Below are 13,751 nucleotides of genomic sequence, written 5' to 3'. Positions count from 1 at the left end.
GAGTCAAGAAAAAATGCTAGTTTCTCGTGCAGATATTCCGCGTGTATGAATCGGCCCCTTCTTACTCGCCCCCTCGATCGGTGATGTACCGCGAAATGTATAGCTCCGAGAACCAGCCTTTGCACGGCATAAAAATGCGGCCGCGCGACACATTTTGTGGAAGTCGAAGTCGACTCTGCAGCGGTCAAGATGAGGATCGGTAGCCAGCGCCGAGACAGTATAGTGCTGCAAGGGATGCAGCGTCGCTAGGGAAATATCCATCGAAAGAACTTGCGTCGATGAACTGAAGTTCAGAATGGGAAGGCACGCCTGATTATTCCGAACTGCAACAATGGTGTTGGGTAACGTAACATGGTGGGTTAAGAGAACGTCCATAACAGGTTATGCCACGTAATCTACTTCAGGGAGAGGGGGGAAGGGCACCATTCAGACGTATGTTGCGGCACGAGGCGGCAGACGGACGTATCGGCCACACCTAAGGCGGGGCTCGTCTACGGCGTCGTCAGCAGTACATTGGGGTAGATATAAGCGCAGAACGTCAGAAGAGCAGTCGATAAGCGCTGAGTGCAGTGTCAAAAAGTCAATACCTATAGAATCAGATCATGAGGGCAGTGGTCGGTGACGGCAAACACGACAGACGCAACAAGGCCGGCAATGTTAATGGCAGTACATAGGCCGGGTACGGCAGTTGTGCTACCATTAGCAACTCGAACGGCAGGGAAGGTGGCAGGTGTGAACACTTTCTTAAGGCGTCGGTGGAGGGCAGAGCTCATTACAGATACCTGGGCACCTGTGTCTATTAGAGCGGTTATGTACAGACCACCAATGAGAACTCGGATACGGTTGTGTCGAGGCCAGAGGTCAAGAGAGCATTATCGGTCAGAGTCGTCAATGCAGCGTCGCCTCCGGGCGCTGCATTATTTAGTTTCCCGAGTTGCGACGGGAGTACGACGGAGACGGTGAACGTCGACGCGGCGGTGGTGAGCGGTACTCTCGAGTTTGAGGCGAGGGCGAACGGCTGGGATTATACGAAGGATCGGTGAAGTCACTACTTGGAGAATGGGAGCGAGCATAAAATTAGCCGCGTGGGTTATATGCCGAGCTGCGATCGAAACTGACGTTGGGACGTGGAGATGAGTACCAGCGGCTGCGCCAGTCCTGAGAGATGTGGTTGACGTGACAGCACGTGAAACGGATGGGCCAGTCGTCTGACGTTCGCCATTCAGCTAGGTTTAGATAACGCACTGGCGGGTACCGCAGACTCGGGTCCAGCTGAAGCGACTACTGGAGCATGTGGGAGCGGGCAACTGCCTCTTTGACTGGGGATACCCATGTTGGCGATATCTTGTGGGGCGACAAACTGAATGAGTGATACGGTCGTCACGTCATTGCCGAGCGGCCGAGAATAAAGGATCGCTGAAGCTATGGCTTCTAATTCCCGATGGACGATCTCTGTCACGGTAGGTGTATTTGACGGCTGACGAAGCGCTGGAACGTCGATGAAGGAGGAAGTAGGAAGTAGCCACGGTGTTTGGCAGGCGATCGAACCGCTGGGCAATACGTCGGATTTTAGCTTGGTCGAAGCGTCTGCACGCCGCAAGGACGGCATCAACTACCACACAATCCTTGCACAAAAGCAAATTAAAAGCATCGTCTGCAATTTCCTTTAGCACATGGCCGACTTTATCCGATTCAGACATCCTTTTGTCTGTTTTTTTTTTTTTACGATGAGCCAGCACGTCCTGAATACAAGAAATATACGACTCTGTAGACGACTGAGCTCACGCCACAAGCTCTTGTCTGGCTGATAGCTGACGTCCGGACGGTTTTCTAAATACGTCACGCATCTTTTGTTTGCAGGCTTCCCAGCTAGTCAAGTCTTTTTCGTGTGTGTCATACCACACGCAAGCCATGCCTTGGGGGTAGAAGATTATATTAGCAAGCACGGGTGTCGCGTCCCAACTGTTATGGTTACTGACGCGTTCATACAAGCCAGTCTTCCACGTCCGTGCCATTTGCGCCGGTGAAAATTCCTTGGTCACGAGGGTGCGATAGCACTAGCTGTGATGGAGCCTGTGTGGATGCGGACGGGGCGTCGTGGTTTGAAGACATCGTGTCGAAACCGATCGGGCGACCACTACGGAGATCGAGCTCAGCGTCGTAGCTAGCGTACTCCGCACTTCCCACCAAATGTGGCGGTGTAGAGGAGACCTGCACCGGTGTTTGAATAAACGCAGCAGCGAGGGCTCTGAAACAATATCGGATAGGATAGGATAAAATATCCTTCTTCGATGGCGCGTGCTTACTGCGGGGATTGGCGAAGATTTGGAGGGTATTAGGAAGATGTTGGTATTGCAAAAACTGGTAAAAGTGTTATGTGGAAACGGATAAAAGTAATGTATGAAGAACTTGAGAGAATCGTCTTGATACAACTGCGAATTCCTTCACGGCTTGGCAGACATCTCTGTGGTTGTTTCCAAGAGAGAAGGATTCTGGAGAAAGGATATTTAAAACGGAAAAATTTAAACCAAGTTGCGTGAACGTTGGTTCTAAAATGTTTTTTCCTAAAAAAGAAAAATGGGGGCAGAATAAGAAAAGAAAAATGATTTACGGCTTCATCTACTGCACAGAATGGGCACAGAGGGGAGGGTCTAGACCAGCCCTGTGACGATAAAAGTTTAACAATGGTGTTCGACAGCGCAACCGGATAAAACTACTTCAGTTTTTCTGGTGTGAAAGGAATTTTTGTGCCATGGGAATGGGAGGTGTCAATATTCTGAAAAATTTGCCATCGCTGGGTTCAAAAAGTGTAGAGCAATTGCATATCTCCTGATTCTAGTAGTAGTTAGGTAAGCTGATGCGGGAAATAATGATAGTACACGGTCATTGAGGGCCACTTTTGCGGAACTGTCAGCGATTTCGTTCATGTATAACCCCCTATGACAAGGCACCCAAAGTAATCTAATTAAATTTATGTGGGAAGGCACTAGAAAATGAAGTGTACGTAAAAGATTAGTAGCACTATTGGATCAAAATCGCGCCACCAGGTATATTCATTCCACATACTCTTACAACGTCAGCTTATCATCTTTAAAAGAAGAATCTTCCTTATCGCTTCTATCCCTTCGTCGCCGCGATGCCACCCTTTCCCTCTTCCACAGGTTCTACTATTCAACGCTCAATCGACCACCATACATTGTTCCCCCAACACGCCGGTCATGACGCATCGGCCATCACCAGCAGGTAGCACAACCACATTCACGCACAAATACATTTTCAGCCTCATTTTTCTACCGAGCATCTAAAGACTGGAACGGTCTTCCTCATCAAATCGCTGCCATCACCTGCTCTTCACAATTTGTTCAAGATGTAACAACTTCTTATTTACAGAATTGAATGCATTATAACACTTGTTTGTATATGTTGTATTCCCACTCCTTATGTAATACCCCTACTACGGGGTCCTTAAGGAAATAAAATGAAAGTATGTGAGCGATGTACATAAAGATAAAGAATCCGTTCTTATGACTACCGTCGATATTGATGAATTTAGTTTTCGTAAGTATAACACTACCGCTAGCAATTCAGCCAGAAATACGGATAAGTAGTCCGGAATCCTAATTGAGAATGACCCGTCTAGAGCAAGAGCGAAAATGCCAATTCCAGGTTTTTCTCCTCAGTGTGAGACGCTTGTTGCAATGACCATACGTATACCTAAACCCCACAAATGATCTTGTAATAGTATATTTAATATACAGTATCGGAAAACAGTCGACCTCCTCTTCTTCCGTTCTCGCGCTGCTGGCACATATCATACTGTAACAATATATAGCCTTATGTACTCCTACAGCTGTGCCGGTGAACGGCCATGTTTCTTTTTTTTTTTTTGCGAAATTACGCAATGAAGCAACAAACGCTACCTAAATATCCTCCCGCAACAAATATACTCATTCAAATGCATAATTACTTTATAAAACCGAAGCCCAGTATGCTTTCTTTTTGAGGTTCGGCGCATTGGCTCAGTCAGCTTCTCGCCAAGTAAAGTGGACCGATCCCGGAGGCAGGGTAATCCACGTAGGTCACGTGAGTCTCGTTGTGGGAATCTGCGCCTCTAACCGTGCACTGGCACGTGATCTCTATGCTGCAAAACGCGGTGCGTATGACATTCAAGAAACCTTGGAATCGCACTGACTCCAACATCTCCGTTATAATATGCTTACCTTTTTTTTTATTCGGTGTGTGGCTTACCTCATGCGCGTGGCCACTTACAGACGTTACCAAAATGAGTGGTAAGGTGGCATAAACTGCCGTTCGCCGTACAAGGTCTCTGTATATATAGCTATGGTTCGGCCGTTAACGTAACCTGCCCAAGCCTGAAGCAGACTGTTGCATCGTTGTATATCATTTTTGATGCTAACCAAGGATGAGCGTCTGTGCTCGCTCCCACGCAGCTCCCTTCCGCGCCGTGTTCAAGTGAAAATGCAAGGCCAGGCTTTTCCATCCTGACTCTGAGTGGTCTTTATTTGCGAGTTACCAGTCAAACGTCTTCCAAACTAGATGGACTCAAGAAAGAAAGAAAGAAAGAAAGAAAGAAAGAAAGAAAGAAAGGAAGAAAGAAAGAAAGAAAGTGAAACACGTCTCATAACTTGAATAAATCACTGGTGATTTCTCTATCGTATACTAGCACTACAACAGGCTACACATGGAGTGAAAGTAACGCAGCTAGCAGCCAACGACGCATTAGCGCGACCACATGAGTCTCCACGTAATATTTAAGTTTTTCCACGCGTGAGCATTTGTGCGGCGTGGCGGACGCCACAGCACGTTACTTTCCCTCCGAAGTTCGACCTTGTTTTCACAGACTTTAACCGCGATCAGACATCAGGCGAGTGACAGAACTGTGAAACAACATCGCGTACTCAGGCAGGCGCATTGATTGATTCGCGACAGTTATTTCCCAAAACCACCCATTCTTTGCGAGAGACCGGAGGGCTTCAGACTGATTTTGCCCGCCTAAAATTCTTTAAACACAACGAAATAATTATTCATTAAAATGCGTGTCTGTATAATGCAGGGAAACATGACACTGTTCGTGCATTCAGCGTTAATTTCGGACGTCAGCGCGCAGAGCACAGCTACCTTTAGCGGCAAATGTCAGATGGAATTGTACAGAAGTTCCCTGCTAGAAAACGTTCTGGCTGACCTACCAGCAGCACCAGCGCCACGCAACAATTCGCTGCTGGAGCCTATAACGCCCGTAATCGTTGTTTTGGTCTGCATCAATTGTCGTTGGTTTGTTCGTCCGGCAGTGTGTAATTTGCCATGGCCACAGCCGCCACTGAGACGGGAAACGATCGAAGGAAGCAGCGTCAGCTGAAGAGGCCACTTAAATGCGGTTTTATTAAATTGAAATCGATATGAATGCCACTTACCACTTGCATGCAAATTTTCCAGAGGAGCGTCACTGTCATAGTATGCTGCGCTGGCGTGCTTTGTCTGGGCAGAGTGGGCGCATGCAATTTACTTTACAGCAGCCTCTCGGTGATCGGCATTTTTCGTGTCCGCCCGCGAGCGGTAATTATCATCAGCAATGGCTCATACCCTCCTAAGCAAGCAAAAAATGCAATCGCTCATCCCCCTGGTAATGCAGAGGCTACAAACACTCAGCAAAGTGAAGCGAACAGTGCGTACAATCACGCATACAACGTACCGAGCAGAGCACGTTTCAATAAAAAACAGTCTCAAAACAAGCATACATCACCATCAGCAATGGCTCATACTCCCGTAAGGCAGAGGCTACAAGCGCTCAGTAAAGGGAACAGTGCATACATTGAAATCACCCATACAACACACAGAACCGTATACGTTTCTATAAAGAACAAGCTGAAAACAAGCATCCGAACCATCAATAAGGCACTGCATACCCCCCTCAGCAGTTGTAATGACGGTTTTGCAACAGCTACGCCGGGCATCCACTTTCGCAGGGCCGGGAAGGCGATTCAATTGTTTTCGTTCACCGTGCACGCGTATAACGAGTTTGAATAATGTAATAATCAGCTAGTTTCACTTAGCCTATTCAAAATGGAGTGCAGGAAACACAAGGAGTTGCACATTAATTTACAATTTACACAGAGAAAGCAGTTAGTAAATTAAGACAGAAGGAAAATTTCAGTGCCATTCCACTCTGTAAGGGTGGATGACCAGCGAAGCTGGGTATGTGGGCCCTTTAATGGCGAGCTGTACATTGTCGTGCGTCAAACGCCGTATGCACATAAATGGAAGGCGAGGCGCGACTAGTCGTTCCTCCACGATGTTGAGCCTCGAAAGATGATGAGGCACCGGGCGTATACATACCCACGTATTGTTGCAAAACGCGGCACGATACATCTTACTAACGAATTCGGGGAACGCAGAACAGACACGCGCTTCACCGCACTCCGAGGGCACACACTGCTTCACCGTAGCCAAGGCGATCGTGCGTTGGCCGACGTACCCCAGTGCAGTAATGATTGTGAGGTCACACCAAAACCACAAGTGGTCACACACAACACAGGCTACACAAAATTGTTTCCCCACGAAGTCCCTCTGAAACCTGGCCGTTGCTCCGGTGAAACGTTCCAAGCGTGCGGGGTCGGCGCCACATGGACGGTTCGCATTTCTTTCCGCCTCGCGGTCCTGACGCTTACCGGAACGTCACCACGGGAGAGTGGAAGGAAAGGAAAGCAGGTACACGCAAGCGCTTGAAACGTCGGCAAAGAGAGGGCAGTGCGAACGCAGACATGGCCGACGCAGGTCAAAGTGTAGTATCTGTTCTTATCAGCTTACCATCCGATACGGGTTGTATTTGGACCTAAGATATATTAAACTTACTTTAGCAAGTTGGCAGAGTGTTTAAAACCTGCTTCACCTCCGCCGCGGGTCGGCCCGGTATTGCACTATCTTCGGTAACGGCCCACATATGGGGAGGAATTACGCACGCAATTTTTTCAGGAACCTAGTCACATACAGCTTCGCTGTAAAAACGAAACATGAATTGTCATAGCCATGACAGCAGAAAATGTTTGTCATAGCTTGAGACGCACAGGCATCCCCACAGTATACATTTCTGCCGTAAGAACGGAAACTTTTGTAGCGCGATTTGAAATTATGTCATCTGAACAAAGGCAGTTATGCAAAAGCGATATCATTTTTTTTTTGTCGTGCGCCTGGTGTTTTACAGTTACGACGAGGCCGGCTTTGTTCTGAAGAGAACTTCGCCATCAAAGAAACACGTCACGTTTACGACCCCAGATTTATTTCTTATTCTGGAACAAACCGCTCCCAATTTTCTTCAACCGAAAAGGGCTCATATCCCTTTAAAGTACGTAACAATGCTAAAAAGAAACAACAAAAAAGCAAGAAACGACATACAACCAACCAGCACCTTTAAGGGTACCCTTTGCAACATCAGGGGCTCTTGACACTTCGTGCATTTGTCAGAAACCACCAGAAGACACACGGAAAGCATCTTCCAAGATTGACGGCAACATCATTAGCAAATGCTTTTTCTCCGGAGTTTACGACTAGCTTTCTAGAATTGCTCAAACTGATGTGCGCACTCGCAGGTGATATCTTTCAGCGCTTCTTTTTTATCTACGTGCATTGACCGACACGGCCGCTCTTGCCACCGAAGAGGCATGACCCAAATAGGGACATCTTTAGCAGCATGCGCGTTTTATAGTCTTTACCATTTTCAGCGCCTGCGTCAGCAGATTATAACCCCGCTGTTAGACCCACCGGCAGGATCGCACGTGACACATTAGCCGTTGCTTCGAGCACCGGACGTATCAAGCTCGGCGACTGCAACGTATAGCGAGCTGCGGTACTTTGGAAGTAATTTCTTGTTCTGCATTTTGTCATTGTTCCGGTGCGTATACAGTCGATTAAATAATTAGAAACCGATAAGTGCCTTTTGGGGAGGAGTGAGAGGAAAGTCAATCATGGTGGAGTATACTTTCACGTAATGAAAAGTACGAAAAACAAAGAAGGAAATAAGTTAGCGGCAGGAACGAAAACGACCCAACTGAAAGCTGTTCCACGGTGTCAAAGCGTGCTCGCAATGCACAGCGAACACGAGCCCCGTACTGCCGCTTGCTCCGCAGTTCTTCTTTTCTTTTTTTCTCACTGTTTCATTGTCAGTCCCCTCATCAGCGAAGAATGATGAACCCCGCGGTGGCGGGAAGAGTGCTGCCGCGCGAGGCGACGCCACGGAGGCAAAGCGTGCGGGCGCGTTGGAAAACAGTTCTCGTTCCCGGGGCGTCCGTCGTCGCCGTCGTCCCCCAGGCCAGGAATAATAATGTCCATGCAAATGCCGGCGCCAGGCGGCGCGGTGCCGTCAGAAACAAAGCGTCGAGCTTGAAGCCTTGCCGGTACTCGTTAGCTCACCCCGCGGCCGGCGACCATCGTAGAGGAGAGGGGGAGGCGGCGTGTTTGGCGCACTACAGCATGCGGGAGTATTAGCGAGCTTTTAAAACTTGTCGCGGCCACTGCCGACTGGCGGCGTTGCCCCGAAACACGCCCGCGCAAAAGGAAACACGCAGCTACACCACGTGACGAAGTAAGTAGTAAGCGATTCCAACGCGCTTTCAAGACTGGAAGTTTGAAGGGGGAGCCTGGCTCGAAACAGTTTATCGCGTTTTGCCGGCTTCGTGAACTTCGTTTTTGCTTGCTGATGGTTCCTCGGTGACGAAAGCGAGCGGCTTTTTTGTTTTTTTAGGGGAGGGGGGGGGGGGGGTAAAGTCTGCGTTCGTATCCCGTGGAAACATAGACAGAAGGAGTCGTAGTGATAATGCTGTGCCAGAGGAAATATAATAGAGTTTTTAATCAAACTCGTGGTGACTCACGATGCCAGAATCTTCTGGAAGTATACGTCGGTGCTGTGACGCGTTCATTCTGCGACCCGCAAGGTGATAAACGTGTCTGCACCAAGTAAGGTTCCAGCTAGTGAGATTGCTCAGAACGAGGCTTTGTGCCATATGCTTCGGCGAAGTCGTGGTCTTGTACGGTGCAGGTGTTAGGGTTATGGGCTTTGGCATAATTCTGCAAGTTATCGGTCTCTGCTCACGTTTTCCACCAAACCATCCGCGCATTTCACGTATCGCGGGGAAAATACGACATAAAACACTGAAATTTGAATTAAAGTTGCCACAGCGTTGAATTTTGCATGTGCTTAAAAATTTCACTTCGTTTTCAGATGAAACAAACAAAAAAGAAACACAAAAGCCTGCTTGTTGTCATGGAGATATGAATCTTACATTCGGAAAGTTTGTTCTTCTCAGATACTTCGCATGTCTACTTGAAAGGAACCAGAAATTGCGGCGCGCCAATATGCGCAAACTTATATCACCGCATAGTAGAATGAAAAGTTCAGCGTTATAGCTTTGAACTTTGCCGCAGTGACTATAAGGGTACCCAATCCTTTCAAGATCTACACTGAATTGTGATCTACATTGAAATCTACATAGCTCTCGTTTTGTGCAACGGTGTGATGCGTCATAGTGCCAACACCGAAACACGGAGTGCTAGTATTTCAGCTAAGGGCATCGGCTATTTCATCGAGTGTGTCCGTAACGTCCAGGGGATTGCGTACACTGAGCCACGAAACGAGCTCGATGCGCAAGTTGTTTGACAGCGGAAGAATGGAGATGAAGCAGACGCTGTACATGACTGTTCGTGCCAAGACTGAACTTGTTCTGCTGGGAATAGGCAACGAAGTTATGTAAAAAAGAAGCCAGAAGAAGCAACACGGAGTCCACGACACAGCTAAACATCCGCAAATTTCTTCCTCTGACGTGAGCAATGGTCAGCACTAAGGAACTGCATATTAAGGCAGCTAGAAGGAGACATGATCCAAATTTTGACTCAACGAGAATGTTGGCAAAAAACGTCCTCACTTTTGACGTAAAATACGTCATAGGTCTGAAAAATAATTTCATAAGCATCCTAGTAGGGTGCGATTGGTGAGCATGTAGAGGGCGTCGACTAAGCTTGAAAAATTAAAACGAGTCATTTGTCAAGCACGTTAACCTATTTAGCAATAAGATAACTAGGAGGCCGCAAAAGAAAAGAGAGGAAAAGAAACAGAGAGAGGAAGGCAGAGATGAAAGACATGAGATTTTTAGCCCTACCCCTGGCTTTTAACTTGGTTTCCGCTACAGCAGAAGGCCTCATACAGCGGACCCCACCACGTTCTTGTCGTTGTCGTCGTTATTGTAAGTTTACGACCTTGTAATATTTGGTTTGGTGCCTATTGGTTTGGCTCAACCAACTAGGTTGGGGGGGAGGCGGGGATCAGCCATGAATCAGGTGGTAGCAGGTAAATGCTTCCGTCCAAGAGATGCGCATAACTTCGGCTTCGTCTGCTGGAGTAATATCCTGCTGTGGCCTCCGAAATTTATGCGCACGCACGCCACCACTCTCATCCCGCGCGGCGAACAAAACCTCGTGCAATTAAGTCTGACCTCACTGGGCACCGGCTTCCTAAAACGTAGAAGCGCATGCGCTCCCTCGGAACGCGCATTGCTATTGGCGCCGAGAACTTGCGGAGTCGCCATCTGTTGGGAGCTCCGCGCTTGCGTAGTACGAGGGATAACTCGACGCGCCCCTCATAGGTTTTCCTGTAGGCGCTCAATAAAAACACCACACGGGAGCCCTCCTGGATATTTATGTAAGTACTCTCGAAACGAAGGAAGTTTTTTTTATTGTCAAAATAATAATTTTGGGCAAACACAAAACACAGAATGATTTACAGACACTATCTCTTTGCCGAATACTCCCAGTGAACGCCCACTGCGCGTGGTCACCGCGACCGAGTCCCCTGACCCGGCTTCTTGCGTGAAAGGCCGGCATTTGCTGAGCGCAAACAATGTCAAATATGTTCTTATAGTTGGCTGTCTGTATAACTAAATGGAGCATAACAGAATGACGTCTCAATGCAGCGATCACACGGGCTCGCGGTAACCGACTGCACGTATGCATGCATGCTCGCGCACAATGTTTTGCTTTCGCTGCGAGCGCGTTTTCGTACCGTGCCATGAGCTTTAGGCGGCAGCAGATCAGCACTTGACAGTATAAAAGCAACCATTGTTCCATGGACACATATCAGAGCCGTTCAAAAATAATTTCGTTATATTTAGGGATTACGACGCCTACGGCGACTTGTGATGTTCCGTCGCGATGATTCAATCTTTCTTCTTTCCTTCTAAAGTCTTCGACCTTTCAATATCATTCTTTCTCAAATGCGTCGCACTGTATGTTTATCGGTCTTCTCAGCGAGCAATTACACACTGCTTCTCTTTCTTAATCCAGTACGTTATGTATTGTTTGATGCTACACAAGGATGAGCATATGCCATGCCCTTTTTATCCGAAGCATATTACTAGAGCTCAACCCAGCTCCTCAGGCGCGGCGGTGTCGCCTTTAATACCACGCGACACCGTGACGTCACGACAGAGGAGAAACTGGGCTCCAACTCGCGACGTCGCTCGCGGCGTCGCGGCGGTATATAAGCAGCTGCGCTTGTTTCTAGGTGGCTTTGGCTCAACTCTTGCAAGATGGGCTGGGTGGGAATCGAACCAGGGTCTCCGGAGTGTGAGACGGAGACGCTACCACGGAGCCACGAGTACAATGCTTCAAAGCGGTACAAAGCGCCCCTAGTGAATGCGGTGTTGCCTTAGAAACGAGCTGTTTCTAAGGCTCAGGCGTGCGTCGCTTGCTCAGGCGCACATTTCGTTGCCGCGCCGAACGCTGCGTTGCTCGACGCTCACCGCGTCCAATGCGGGGCGCGTAGTCGCTGCGCCGTAGCCCATTGTCTTACACCCCTTGGCGGGTCGACGGGAACGCTGTCGCGTTCCACTCTTGAAGGCGAAGCAGAGTAACGCATGAGTTGTTTCTTCGTCTAGCCGAACCAAATATAGCCAAGCAACAGCAGTTCACCAGGCTAAACAGTGGTTCAACAACTAAAATAAAGGCTAGTATGTTTCGCATCCTGGGCTTAACCTTAGCTAAGCCACAGCCATTTTTTTTAAATGCGCTTTTTGCTGTTCCCTTTCAATTTCAGTGAACTTGCCAATATCTAGCATCAACAAGTTCATAGACCAAAGCTTCATGACATTAGCCAAGCAGCGCGCGCGGGCGAGCGTCTCAGTGCGCGCTTTCTGCTACTCACCGAACACCCCAGCCCCGATGCCGTCTCAGAAATCTTCCTCGTGGAAGTGGTTGCTTGCTGCACACCCGAGTTATAGCCGATGGCTGCTTGCCGGTTCCAAGTTTCGCGATCCAAGCTTCACGCACCTTCTTCTCCTGCGGGTATGTGGGAAGGCTGACACCAGACTCCGTTGCGTACGTCCGGCACTGTGGCACCGAGCAGTAGCCTGCCATTTTGGACGCTTCAAAAGCAGTCACTACTTATTATAGTGGTTTCAAGCGTTGTCAAGCGTTGTCAAGCACAAACGTGAAGCGGGAAAACATCCGCACTTATTCAGAACCGCAGCGCAAGTGGGACTTCAAAAACTTTCGTTTTCAGATCGCTTCGGCGCTTCCGAAGCAGTCGACGCGGCCGCTGTGTCCACGTGATCCTTCATACCACGTCACGCCGATGGTGGCGCCAGCATTTCCAGTCGTGTAGTACAGCGGTGGGGCTCGCCCCCAATACGGACAGAGCTTGGCCGGACGCGCCGGGCGTTGTCAAGCGTTCATACAGGCACGCGTCGTTTATTGTTCAAACTATAGTTTCACTTTCGAGGAACAACGTCAATGTACCTTAGCAGTGCACTCAAACTGACGTAGTTGCTTCGTGTAATACAACAATTCTTCAAATATAGCGCTTAACAAAGGCTGTAACAACTTGCAATAGCTTGCAAATTAGTTGGACCCTCTAACTTGCACCCCTCTTGCTGCGCAGTTAATACGTGGAATAATAAGTGAATTTCAGTTTGATATGCGCGAGAAAGCGACACAGATATTCTCAACGCTCGAGGCGCGTTTCCTTTGATTGAGCACTTCAATAACATGTACTTATAATTAACCACAGGAAAATTTACTATTGATTTCTTGGCAGACTTGTGTGCCGAAATCGTACGATCGGATGTTTTTTTTCTGAAGCCACAAACACGGAATCCCCCAAGACGGACATTAAAAGATCTGTGGGAATGTCCAGGGCTTTAAGGACTGCGCCGGAGACATAATACTAGACAGGTTCAGTCACTTGACGACTGGATCTGCCCGCCAACACAGCAGAGCGCCGAGGCCGTAATCGGCCACCTCTGGGAGTTCGTGAGGGCAGTGGACCTTCAGGGCAGATACTAATCCCTTTCCTCACGTAGGCTGGCCCGCCGCCAGCCATTACAGCAACTATTTTGCAACACGCACATCTTACACAACGCGGATAAAACGCTTGGTTGCTCTATGACGTTGTGAAGAAGCTCCGCGTAAGATGTGTGCCTCAATTTAGGAGGGAAAGAGATAAGTAGAAGGCAGGGAGGTTAACCAGAATGACGTCCGGTTGGCTACCCTACACCGGGGGAATGGGAAAGGGGGAAACAAAGATAACAGGGAGAGAGAGAGAGGAGGGAAGGAAAGAAGGAAATTACGGTAAGTTCGCTGACATGTGTGGTCTTACAGAAATTGCATTAATAGTCACAGATGGTCGCACAAGCACTTACGTATTAAGGAAACCTTAATACGTATTTCTACACCTTAAGCGTGAGTGTATG

At 48.4% G+C, this 13,751-nt stretch overlaps 1 protein-coding gene and 1 pseudogene across 1 annotated transcript in view; both read left to right on the top strand.

Moving 5' to 3' along the window:
- Positions 1-13,751, top strand: part of CARPB (Carbonic anhydrase-related protein B) — a 246,824-nt gene that overhangs the window by 8,225 nt on the left and 224,848 nt on the right. The window lies entirely within an intron of this gene.
- Positions 6,780-6,961, top strand: LOC126537211 (U2 spliceosomal RNA; annotated as a pseudogene).

Source organism: Dermacentor andersoni, chromosome 4 (genome assembly GCF_023375885.2).
Source record: "Dermacentor andersoni chromosome 4, qqDerAnde1_hic_scaffold, whole genome shotgun sequence".
Taxonomy (NCBI): domain Eukaryota; kingdom Metazoa; phylum Arthropoda; class Arachnida; order Ixodida; family Ixodidae; genus Dermacentor; species Dermacentor andersoni.
Note: the sequence above shows the minus strand (reverse complement) of the source record. Positions and strands in the feature narration are given on the sequence as shown.